Source organism: Athene cunicularia (genome assembly GCF_003259725.1).
Source record: "Athene cunicularia isolate RWA chromosome 2 unlocalized genomic scaffold, athCun1 chr2_part1, whole genome shotgun sequence".
Classification (NCBI taxonomy): domain Eukaryota; kingdom Metazoa; phylum Chordata; class Aves; order Strigiformes; family Strigidae; genus Athene; species Athene cunicularia.
In genome coordinates this window covers 101,803,488-101,817,418 of record NW_020799095.1, presented here as the reverse complement: position 1 = coordinate 101,817,418, position 13,931 = coordinate 101,803,488, and positions in this window count along the sequence as shown.

Genomic DNA, 13,931 nt, shown 5'->3' with positions numbered 1-13,931 from the left:
AATTACTTTTGCAAGAATTTCAGCAATAAAAACTGAATATTGAGTTTCCAGAAGAAATTTAAAACTTAAAATACAAAAAGGGAAAAAAATAATGTTGTATTTAAAGAGAAGGATTTGAAAGATAATAAGGTTATAAAGTCAAGTTGAAGAAAGAGGATGTTCAAGGCCAACAAGGCTAGCAAAAAAAAGAAGGCTATGGGTTGAAAGGCCAATACAGAGTGCTTCAAGTCAACAGAATGTATCAATTTATGTAGATAAATTTAGGATTAGACTTGTAGGGAGAATAGAGAGGTTAACAGAATATAACCCATGAAGTATGTAATTTGAAAGACCTGGGGAAGTGCAAGACATAAAAAACGTCCAGATAAGAACGACAATGACATATGAAATGTAGAGCAGATGTAGTATAACGCAGTACAGTATTACAGAGGTCATTATCCTTTCTTGGATAATTCAAAAACTCAGGGTTTCTCACCTTAATTACAATTCTATTAATAAGGAAATACACGTCTTAAGATGGTATATGAAGTGGTAAGAGAGAGGGCAGCTTCATTTAGCATGACTTGTTCTCTGCAGAGAACAAAAGCCTTTTACCTTTATGATTAAATATTCTTCTGATAAAAGCAGCCAATTAATTGCACATATGTTGTATCCTGCCCACAAAACCCAAATGGCAAATGTTCTCTGGGCAGATACTTGGTATAAGAGGAAAGGATGTTACTTTTATATTTGTAAAGACAAATTACCCCAGTGTCAACTTCAATTCAAAACATTCTTCCAAAGATTGAAGGTGGTCATGACTCAGGCAATGGAAAGATCCAAACCATGACAAACAGTCTTACTTCTCAAATAAGAGATGTGATAAAAGTCTCCTTAACTGAAATAAAATAATTATCGGTGAAACTCCTTTTAAAAAGTCACTATCATAAAAAGCATGGATATAACATGTATTATATTTTTATTTTGTTGGGACTTTATGTTAACAAGGTATGCTAACTCCCTGCCAGAAATATGAATGTCCACCCTTACTTTCTTCCAGATCTTATGTGGGTAAGTACTGACTCGACTACTGAGAATAGCAAAAGGATAGTTTTAATTAGCTATTATCTGCACTTGTATGGAACATAATTCTTACTAAATGTATGCACATTATTTATTAACTATTGAAGAAAAAAAATTCTAAAAACTGACTGAAATGGGAAGGAAGAGAATGGCATTTTTCTATGCCAAGCTTGAATGATATGTAAGGCATTACTATTCAAAGTGCCAACATCATATGCTAGCTTCAATTAGAACATAAAAGGATAATCTGTTGCTGGAATTTAACAGCACACTTTGAGAATCTTATACGTACTTGTTCAGAACGTAGAGGGTTGAATATCCTTAAGAAATTCTGAGTTTTGACATTTTGTTGAAGCTGTTGTAAAGTATTGGTTTTATTGTAGGATTCTCTGAATGAAATACTGTGTCCTGTACTTTGCAGTGCAGAATAGATTACCATAATGATCACTTCTGGCCTGAGAACCCTTCTGTCTGAGGAAGTATTCATTAAAGTTATTGCATCTTGTCCTTCCATGTCACCTTTCCAGGCTAATTGTCTACAGTAAGAATGAGATAGCTGCATTTCAGGTGACAATATCAGTGGGCTACAGTACTCCCTACATGCTGAAAGGACAATGAAGTGTGAAAAGCTTTGCTCCAGAGAGCCTGAGGTCAATCCGTGTGATATTGCCTGAACTGCATCAGGAAAAAAAGGTTTTCACTGTACTTTCTAGTGTTGTTAGTCAGTGACGATACTGTTGCTGAAACAGGCACAGAACATTGTATAATCCACAGGGTAAACTGATGTATGACAATCTCATATGAAACCCTTGAGCTCTTTTCAGTCAAGGACAGTTGAGAAGTCCTTATTCCAGGAGTCCAGTGATTTCTTTGGTGGTTCACTCCCTTTACTGGAATTGGACAGGAAACACAACCCATGTCTTTGAAGATTTAATGTCTCACAGACCCACTGTTCTGGGTACCTAGTGGACCCTGGGAGGGTTTGGACTAGCCTCAGACTTCATATCTAGGATCAGTACCTGCTATCCAGGATACTTTCTAGGAAGAAGTTTGGCTGATCTACATAGCCTCCATAAAGTTCTAAAAGAACTGACAGCTGTCATGGGCCGCAGCTTAACTCAATCAGCCCAGTTCATAATAGAGTTTATAATACAAGTTCATATTAATCGCAGAGATTTATCTATTATTTTCATGCAAAATATGCACTAGCCAATTACTTTTTTCTCTGTGGTTCACTTATGTGCTGATAAAATGTCATTTGTTTTAAAAAAAACTCAGATTAGCCAAAGTTGTCTTAGTTATCCCCTTCTTGTGCATTATAGGGAAATTGTGCATTATAGGGAAAGTTTCAGACAGTTACCACCACTTCTAATAGTCTAAAAATCTACAGCATAAAAGTCAAATTTTAAGTAATTTGTTAGAATTTTTCTCCTGAAGAAGTTTTTAAACGTGTCAAGCGGCAGGACTGTTATTTCTAAGACTGGTTTAGCATGATATTACAGGTACCCTTCTGATCCTAATAAGCAGAGCCTTATACATACCTGCTAAATTCCCATGCGCCCCTTAAACATCTGCTGGACACTAAATATGATGAAAAAAATAGTAGGAATAAAACCAGAACCTAGATATTCCTGCCTGAATATACACCTAAATACCTTTGGATAACATTCAGTTAAAATGCTCACTAAACGAAGATTTAGAGTTAAAAATAAGATATGAAGCAATCTTACTTCCAGGTCTCTGGCAGATATGGCAAAGGCTTTTAAGATTATTTGCCTTTCCACATGCATAGGTACATAAAATCCCTTGAGCAGAAGCCTCATGACCTGGTCTGCTATGGAAAAATGTATATGGTCTCATTCAGTCTCTTTATCTACATGATATTCGGAGTAGTGCTTTCATCCTTTCAGTGGAACCTTCCTTTGTCTGCTTTTCTTTTCTTTTCTGATTTGCAAAATACATGTGCCATGCTAAGGATACAAAGCCACTGCTTTCGCAACAGTGACATCAAATGCAAAAATTATAAATGAGGCTAATCAAAAATAATTCACAAGTCTTTGCTTTCCCCAAAGAAAAAGGAGCTTTGAATATAATACTCTATAGAATCTGACTAATTATGTCATTTTTCTCCTTTCCAGTAGGAATTAAAAAAAAGAGTATCTTTTATGGGAGCAGATTACCACCAAAATCTCACTTAAAATATCATTCCTGTTTCATATTGAGCTATCCAAATTGTTCAGGGTCAGAATGTTGTACTCAGTTCTCGATTTAGGATTTTGGGCTTGCAGTGCACTTCTCATGACTGTATCCTGGGTGTGTCTGTTAGGATAGTCTCAAGACTCTCTTCTCCAAACTTTTTCAAAAACCTCTAGGAGAAAAGAAACCACCTGAGACTTCACCCAGAGGATCAAAAAGTCCCCAAGTTAAATTACCTATGATTTCCAGCCATCATATTCAAATGCAAATTAAAACCACTCAGGGAAACAAAATCCCTGCTTTAGTGAACATACAGTTTCATATTGGCAGATTTAATGAAAATCACTAGAAAGACATGCAAATCTAAGAGCAGATGATATAGCTAAAGAGATCAGCTTTGTAATTTTGAGTAAAATGAGTTATTCTGTGGTCAGTTTGGAAGCAAGTGATTGCATGTTGCATACACGGTGAGGGGGTGTCTCATGTGCAGAGGTTAGAGAAGGTAAATAAAGGCACCAAAAAAAGCCAGAGAAATAAAGGGAAACGAACTTAAATATAGTCAAGCCTAATTAACATCCAGTATAAAACACTAGGCCAGGTCCCAGGCTGCAGAAGGAGGGAGAGAATTGCAAGATGGCAGCGGAAGAAGGGCAGCTCCTTCAAGCCACAGCAGCTCCATCACCAAGAAGGACAGCTCTCCATCTGGGAAGGCAACAAAAAGGTTGCAACAGATTGAAAAGTTGCCCCAATATCACTGTATCAAACTGCATAGTAAGATATTGCGTCGTTCTTCTGGAAGATGCAAAGTTCTGAATACTTAAGAAAACTCATCCAAAAGTAGATGATTGAGGATATTTTAGGGAAAATTGGGACAGCATAATAGAATATATGGTAAAAGTTTTGTGGTTTTGTGTAGAAATCAACAAGACCTTATCTATATTTGAAGATATTTTTAGCAACAATGTTGCAAACATCCTAAAATTAATCAGACTATAAGGGTGTGAAAAGGTATTGTAAGGAAAAGCATATGTCAATGGCTTCTTCCTTTTCCCTACCTCCTTTTCTCCATTGTCTATCTCCAGATCCTTTAAATAATTGTATTTTTTCTAAAACAATTTGTGGGAGGACATCGAGCTTTATGAATCCAGAATTCGTTGCATAATTTGCACACTGGAAAAATGGAAAAAGAAGAGTAGAAACTGTGCAAGAAGGTATTAGGATGGCCTGCATCAACATGCGATGTTTTCCTCATTTTTTTATCCTTCATCATCATTCATTCAGTCAATCTTACATGGCAAAGTATTGGACTTTTATAATATTGTTCAGGAAAGATTATAGAATTTATAAAAATCAAAGAAATGTCATAGGAAATCATGATGATGCCCCAATGCTTCTCAGGGTCTGGGCTGATTATTTTTATTCAGAATTCAAGAGACTCTTCTTCAGCCAAGAGGCATTATGTTAGGAAATGTTGAAGATGGACATAAATAAGCCAACAGAACATGCATGTGTGTCACGCTATGTCCTAATACCACAAAATATTATGCCAGAATTAGATGCAATTAGAAGAGAAATTCTGTACGGACAGAAGACAACACAGTGAAGCAGTGTTGTGAAAGTTTGCAGATATCCTTGTATTTATTTCGAGTGAATTAAAGCTGTTAGCCCTTCCCTTTCAGGAACATCTTATTTCCCCAGGGGGAAAAAAAAAAACCAAAACAAACAAAAAAAAAAAAAGTCAATGAAGTCAATGGGCAAAAAACAGACAGTCAGTTATCTGAGTAAGTCTTTAATAAGGGGTACTGAACTGCATTGTTAAAAAGGCTGCAATGGCTTACTTCTCTTCCAGAAAAAAAAAAAAATGTGGGATAAATTAGGACACTCCCTTGCTGTAGTGGTTTCCAGGACAGAGCAGTTTCATGTCATTCATACTGAATCCGAAGCTGAAAAGTTAGCTTACTGTTGCTGTCTTTTAAATTTGTAAGAAAGATTGTATCAAGTTGTCAGTTACTAGAAATAAGAGAAGCAATCTGGGAACACCAGACAAAGTGAAGGTTGCCCCAAAATATGATAATTCTCTCTACATTCGCTCTACATTATTAGGGTAAGGGAATAAATTTGGCAGTCCATTAACACGTTCAGTACTGTGAGCAGAAAAATGATAGAGTCTGTAGATAGAAATAGCCATAAGATAGACTAAAGAGGCTATCAACTGTTGTATCTTTAAAAGAAAAACCTTTTTTTTTCATGAAATGCAAAAGGAAATAATGGGAAAAAATACTGTACTTATATTTTCATTATTATTTTTATATCTTTATTATTAAATTATTTTAAAAATATAAACATTATGATGTACCAGAAAATAAATATGAATAACAGCTGATGTCCACAGCATAAATTTGATGCTGGAACTGGTATGAAAATAGTTTTCAGCCTAATGAAACATTTTGAAATTTCAAAGATAATTTATGCTGAATAGGAAAAAAAAATCAAAGGTTTGAAAATTTTAAGGAAACAAAAATCTGTAAAAAATTATATTCAATCAACTGAACTATTTTATGACAATAATACTTCTTCATTTTTTATTACCTTTGTATTCCTAAACAAGAATAATTCAGAACGAAAAAGCCCTAGAAATTAAAAAAAAAAAAAATCATGAGAAGACTTTGAAATATCACGATTTAAATATAGCTCTCATCTGCCACTTAACAGTTTGGTTTCACATACAAATGAAATTATATGAATCAGCCATGGCCTGTTTTTCATAGATAAGATTGCGTCTTATATCAGGAAGTAGAGGTCCAGAATACTCCGAGTGGAACATTCTTGAATAAAATTACTTCCATAGATGGCACACTGAAATAGAAAGAGAGAAAGATGCTCTGTGAAGGCCAGAGAGCATAATGTTAACTATTCTCTGAAGGTTACTTTCAGTCAATGGAAACCACGTCACAGGGAGCAGGAAAGATCCTGCCATGCGACATAATTATGCTGTAGTCTATTTCCATTGACAACCCTCTACAGCACAAAATTCATTTATAAGCCCACCCAAAAATACAAGCAGAATCTCAGAGATACTTAAACATCATATAAAAGAACTATCTGCATTAGTGAAATGGGTAAAATCAGATATGGCCAGAATGTGTATACAGAAAACACAGAGCAGTGGTGTCATTGATTTTTAGTGATCAAAGGAAAAATCGATGAATTAATGCATTTCAGTGTCAGAAAAACAATATTTTGTGAGTCTTTCATTTAATATATAGTGCTCTAAAATCCAATTACTACCTCTCTAAATGATCTTTTCTTTCCATAGCAATAATTAAAAATGGGTTTCTGCATTGTTAAGAGCATCCATCTGAACTTCTCCAACTTGCTTGCTAGCACGCTGTCATACACTATCCTACGCAGCAAGTATGGTAATAAAAAATCATATGAGGTGATGCATTTAGTTCTGCCTGTGTTCAGCCCTGCATGTACAGAGTTAGGATGACATATTCGTGAGGACTGTGGACTATTTTATATGATCTAAGTGGAGAAGTGCTCTAGATATAGTCCAGTATTTTCATCATCCTACGTTGTCTGAATCAGGAAACTGATTCTTTCACCCATATATCCTGTTTTGCTAGCCCTATTTCCTTTTATAAGCCTGTAAATCATATAAATACAAGAGCATGCAAAGGAAACAGTTATTTTTAAGTAATGCTAAATACATTCATTGACAACTCTCATTGGCGTGTCTTTTTCTGTACTTCCTCAGTAGACCACAAATAGCACACAGAGCAAGTGATGTGGAAGATGCCTGAAAAAGGAAAAAAAAAAAAAAAAAAAAGAAAAAAAAAAAGTAAAACTGTGTTATTCTGGCTTTGATAACTGTAAAAATAATACTTCATTGCTGATGTATACATCCAACATCATAATTTTCAGAGTGCTTTAGAATATATGTGAAGGCGATGCTTAGAGTAGGGAAGAACATTCAATCATAAATATTGGGACATCTAACAGGATTCTGGATTTTGGAGGTAAATGGTTTCCTTCCTGTTCCTATAGAATAATACATCCTTCCAACTAGCATTTTATGGGGTTAATTATATTCCTGTTGAAATAACGACATAAGTATTACAAGCAAATTCATAAAATAACCAGAATACTGCAGGGTATTTAACTGTGTTCTTCGTGGAGTATTGTATGGGCTAGCTGGTCAACTTTACATTATCTTTTCAACTAAGGATCAAAAGAAAAAAAAAAAACAACTGTACTTCACTAGAACCTCAAGTCAATACCGTATAAAGGTCAATGACCAAAGAAAGAGAAGCAGTAACAAAAATAATGTAAAGTAGAAAGACTGAACTAATAGTATTAAAAGAGTAAAACATGTAATTTTCTTAGAGCAGAAGCTCTTAATTGAAAAGAAAATCATCCCAGACCTACTGGAATCTAAGAAAAAAAATTTAATTGCTTTTGATGTAGCATTTTAGTGGTAAGTAGATATTTAGAAAATTAAGGCTGAAATAAAGGTCTCGGGGACAGCAGGGCATGAAAGAACTTTTGAAGAAACATTGCAATGAAGATCAATCTAATTCTGGGCTGCTTGGGGAAAACCTGCTGCCATGATCCCTGCTGGAAGCACTATGGGAGCTCATGATGACTACAGAGCACCACAAAAGCACTAGTAAACAAAATCAGGATAGACAGGAGACAAAATGTCATTGTAACAATAAAAGAAAACATTCGGTTCATGTATTGTGCTGAACAATGCAATGGAGGCTGGGGACAACACATGGGAGAGAAGAAAGCTTGTGGAGTGTTGCTGTGTGGAGCTTTTGCAATTTTATTTCCTTCTCATTTTGACTCAAGGTCAGTTTCTCTAACAGTGCAGTGGTTTGCTCAACAAAGAAAAAATATCCCCCTGTTCCACTGTCATTTTCTTACCTTTCACCTTTTCTCACCTTTTCACACTGCTGTCTTCAAAACAGAAGAAAAATGAATGATTTTACCATGTTCTCACTTGGAACAAGCTTCCATTTTAGCTTTTCCTTTATGCATAATATTCCTTGAAAAGCTGCTCAAAAGCACGTGTGCTGGGTGTGTGGTTTCACTCCTACAAGGAAAGAAAGTAAAAGACAACTATGTTGGCTTTAGTCATCAGGCTGTATTAGGATCTGAAAGAACCATCTGACTGAATAATCCATAGTTTTGACCACTGAAAACAAGAGTGAACAAATATATGGAAGGTGGAGTTTTCAATGGTGCATTCACAGAGAGAGACTGTTGATTTTAATAATTTCTATCTTTGATGTCACTGGTGGGTTTCCTTTCAAACTGAAGTGGTGTGTAACTTCATAAGTCATTGCATTTGGATTCAGAAAGCAAATCTTCATTGTTGATGAGAAAATAATCTCTTTTTTTGCCAACTGTAATTTAATGACTTAAAAACTTTTATCACAGGAGGAGGTGTGTGAATGATAGAGGACTTCAGCTGGACAATAATTTATAGATTTTGAAATATGTCTGATGTCCAGTTAGAAAGGAAATGGAACTTTTCAAATTTACATCTACAAATAAATAAAAAAAAAGTCTAGGAGAGGCTAGATACATTTTTTTCAAGTAATTCAAATAATTTTATTTCAATGTTCAACTTCAAAATATAAACTTTCGATAAAACAAAACAGGATTTGAAAGCAAAAACAGTTTTGCTGAGCAAAAACTGAAAAGCTTTCATAAAAAATGTCAAAATGAGTTATTTTGACATTGTTAAAACCTTGTCCCTGCTCTTTTAAAATTAAAGCCCAGCCAAAAATACTTTATTTAATTAAATAATTTGATTTCAAGAGAATTATATAATATGATGGAATATGGTTCTGTCTAAGTCTCTCTCAGCTTGTCTCATAAGTCCAGACTAATAGGATTCTCAAAGCAAACATTGAGAAACGCCTAACAACAGCCCTATATAATTATCTGATAGCTACTTTGAAATTTACCTTCCCTACACATTAAAATCCTTCTTTTAATTTGGGGATTACAAGGTAGAGGGTTGGAAATTTGACATCTATATTGCTCAGTGATTTGAAATGAATGTATTAGAGTCTATTTGATTGCATTGTAGCAAGCTCTAGTGGTAACAGTGTGAAAAATCAATAAAGCAAAATCAAAAATGTAAGATCTAAACAGTGATCTTCATTGTAGCATAATCCAGCAATAATTTTTACCCTCCCTGATGCTGCAAGAAGAAAATGTTGTCTTTTCCAAGGGTAATATTCAAAACTTAAAATTTCTGGTAGCTCATTTAAAACCAGTATCTGATACTGCACTTAAGTCTATGTTAAAATCTGCAATTACAACACCTGTTATACATTTTAGGAATTAAACACAGTCCTAAATTTGGCCCAGTAGATCAAGAAAAAGTCCATATATAAGCATCCATAACATATATAAAATACCACTATACAATTACTTGTGCAGTGGAGTCTTTTTAATTGTTCACTTCTAATGTATTTTAATTTATGAATTCCAGTAACCTGGTTTCAGTTAAATGAGCAGTTACCCTCTTATTAAAAACCTGCTGGCTTTTCCTTCTTGTCCTCCTGGTATAAGTGCAGAAGGAAGCATCTCCCCATAACTGTGGCAATTTTTCAAAATTGTATTGCATTGCAACACTGAAACCCAATGTGTGTGCTTTTCCCCCTGTTATATTTTTATTCCTGTTTCCATACAGAACGTACTCCACAGGCAGCTACCAACAGAGATATTCTCTTCACAGTGTGATTCCTCCTAGTGTGTGGTATCCATTGCTGGAGTGAAACAAGATTTTCCTACGCATTGACCATTTTAGGGAAAGTTTCTCCAGAGTGCAGATGCATTGCAGATGACTTTGTGACAGTGCATAGCTGAACCTGTTGACAAATTCTGTGGCAGTCATATAAGTGAGCAGCAAGGAACTTCAGTCCCTCTCTGGCCTGCTTACATAGGTTTCCTTGTTATGTTAACCGTGGAAGGAGCTAACAGAGAAAAATAGGTGCAGTGTTGACTTGGTCTTGATGTATGATGTGAAAATAGCCGCTTGTGGTGCCTTACTCCTCAGTTGTGTAATACAGGGAATGGTCCATCATTGTGTTGCAGTGCTCCAAGGGAAGGGACCCCCAAGCCTGGGCATTAGCAGGGACCCCTCTAAGGTACCTGTGTCAGGTGGCAGAAGAGAGGATAGTGCTTGACCCTGGCTTGTCTGGGATTCAGAAGGAAATTCAAGAATTGACATTTTGAACCTAGGTGCCACTCTTGAAACCCTAGACCATGCATAGGTCTGTCTATATGGGTTTGCATCTTTATATAAAGCCTGTGTTTTCTTCAGTACATCTACTACTGTCCTTCAGAGGACAACATGACGATGGCAGGCCTCAATACATATGTGTCACTGTCACCTACCTTCTGAAACTAGGTCTGAGATTGCTGAACGAGGGATGAACAAAGAGAAGAGGACGTAGAGGGCTTGGCAGAAAAAGATACAGAGGAAAAGGTTCCAGTAGCATGACGAAGGGCACCACAGATGAAAACTGAAGCTGAACACTTCATCGCTGGGGCCACTACATAAGTTCCTTGGAGCAATGGAGGACCCAGCTGCTTTGTCCCACATCTCTGTTTTCTTCCTTTCATCAGAGCCTTTTGCCGGTTTTGTCAGCAAAAAATCTTGCAGTATGCCTTGCTCAAAACCAGCTTTTCCCTCCTGCAGATGTTCAGCAAAAGGATCCGCTGGCACAACAGACCTGAACACACCTAGTACCTGGTGCATTTGGCTAGGAAAATTCACCTGAGACATAAGGGAGAGAAATGCATGGATGGGGACATGCACAGCAGGGGTGTTCATAAACTCATTTATAATTTAGCTGTTTCACATTCCTTGATGTTTATTTATGGTCTATGTCTGTCTATGTAATATATTGTCATCTGGCTTTTGGTATAATTAGACTTTGGAATTTCCTCCAATGAAAAGTTCTTCAAGAGAAAATAGTAAGATTTGAGTGATTTGAGTTATGATCCTCCCTCCCACTCCATGTCTGTAAAATGTTTCATGAAACAGTTTTGTGGTTGTCTCAAAACTAAAACTACATAGGACTGTTCATAAAAACTCCATCAATACCTCCTGCAAACTATGTTTCAAAGGCTTTTGTGGACATTTGTGCTCATTTGCACTCACTAGAGTCTTCCACTGCACTACATTTCCCAAAACAGCTTGAAGGGGTTCACATCATAATTTCTGAAGATGCTTTAGAAGAGATTTCTCCATCCTGCAAGACTGATCTATACATGTACACACACATACATGACAAAGCCAAAAGAACATGAAACAGCCATGCCAGAAATCTCAAACAGCAAATGTTTAGCAGCATTTAAAGATGATGATCTTTCTTTTTTTTTTCTTTTTTTTTTTTTTTTTTTTTTTTCCCTTTTCCCTTTTTTTTAAATGGAAAGCTCAAAATTTCCACTGCAGAAAAAACATTTCTAACCAACTATGGCATTTCAGTATAATTCTAGGAAGCTGAGGAGATATACAGCTGCTAAAAACACTGGCATCAAAAGAGAATGTACCATAGGATTTTTTGTAGATGTTGTAGTAAAGAACAGAGATAAAATAGGTTAAATTAGTCTTTCTGGCTGCATATTGCAATAACTGCTCAATTACTTGAGTTTTAACATTTGTTTAGAAAATAAATTTGTGTATGGACAGTGATCTCTTCAAATTGAAAATTTAAAAAGAAGACTGTATGTTTTAATGAAAAAAAAAAAACTTTAATTTTTACTGAGTTAGGAAAAATTAGCAAAAAGCATGTTAAATTGAAGAATAAACATTAAGTAATGGGGAAGTGTCATTTACTGTGCTTTAGTGCAAGAAAAGTTGTTCAACACTTCATAATCTTTCTGATTGCCTTTGTGAAATTCTTCTGGGGAAACAATTAATTAGTATAATTTCACCTTCTGTACGCCTTATCACATAATACCCTAACTATTGAAAATGATTCACAGAGGTGAGATGGATTTCAGTATGAGGAAGTGGTCAACAGCTTCATCTTACTTGCATGAAAAATCTTGTTTCACATGAAGATAATTCTGATCTGTATACAATACTGTTGCAAACAGTTTATTTTATTAAACTAAACTATAACACTAACTTTCAAATAAGTAAAATTGAAATAAAGTCCTCAGTAGGTCTTCTGAAACATGAAATTAAACTAGCCCTTGAAGTAACATTTGAGCATGCAATTCACAATTTACTTGGCTCCCTGCATCTTCCTTAGCAGAAAAACAGTGAGTTCATGCGATGACGAGGAGAAAATCTATTCTATAAATGCTTAAGATATCTTTTTTCTCTATAGTCAACCTGGGGCAACAGTTTTATTATGTCAGTTTTTCCTTTTTCCCAATATGTCCACTGTCTTGGCAATCCAATTACACAAACAGTGAGGATAAGATATGGAAATAGCCATTGTTTCTCTCTAGCAGATTTCAAGATTATTATTTTTTTATTAAAAAACATGAATATTTAAACCAAGTCCAGTATCCAGAAATCACTAAAATAATAATCAACATTTTCTTGACCGTTTCTGTTCATCAAAAACTGCGGTTTTGTGAATAACATTATTTTTTAAGTGTTTTTTTTGAAAAAGGAACTTCTGCCAAGGATTTCTATCAAACACTTTTTTCTTTCATTCAAATGTCAGCTATAAGCAACAGTAAACAGAGCAAAGGATCTCAGAGACCAGTGTCTCGCTATGATGGATGATGTCTTCTCATTATGAATGATTTCACTTTATATATTCTGTAGCTTATTTTAAGCCAATTCATTGGAATCTTTTGCAATGACTGTCACTATTAAAAAAAAATAAAAAGTTATTGTTGATGATGTTATTGTTGTTATTATTATTTTTATTATTATTATTATTATCGTGCATAGAAGAAAAGGTGTATTATTTTCAAAGTTTAAAAAAGCTCTCCCAAGAAACCATCCTGGGGACCAGGGGCCACCAGTTGTGACACTTCTGTCAGGGTTTTGTCCAGAGGATGCTCTCATTAGTGAGAGACAGACTCCACCCTTTTTCTGACCTTGGTCTTCATGAAGAAAATGATCTCTGGAATACTGAGAGTGAAATATATAAATACAAAATAATCTCAACATGTTTGCATCAACATCGTACCATACTTAGGGAAACCAAGCAATTAGTTATGTGAGGGATGCAGGGAATAGAAGACATCAAATTTACCATCCCAAAGTCCTTCAGAGTGTTTGCTTATGACCATGCATTTAGACATCAGTCTAAATGTGAGGTCATGAATGACCACTACTCTGCACAAAGCTGAGGTAAGCTGGTACAATGACACTTAATTCCCAGTTTTAGCTCTGCCATTATTACTTGGAAAGTCTCATCTTCTTAAGTCAAAGTCTTTAAACACACTAAGGAGAAAAGAAAAAGTATGTTGTTCCATAAACTGTATCTTCATCTGTTACTGCCTGCTGGGAATACCTTTCTGTATTGCCAGATTATTTTGCAAGAAAAGAAAATCTTTTAAATCTTTTTTACCTGACTTAATTTTCTCTTCAGTTATTGTCTTATAAATCAGGATTTATTATTATGCATCTCATCTACAGAATTGATAAAAATATGAGCCAGGCTTTAAAAAGC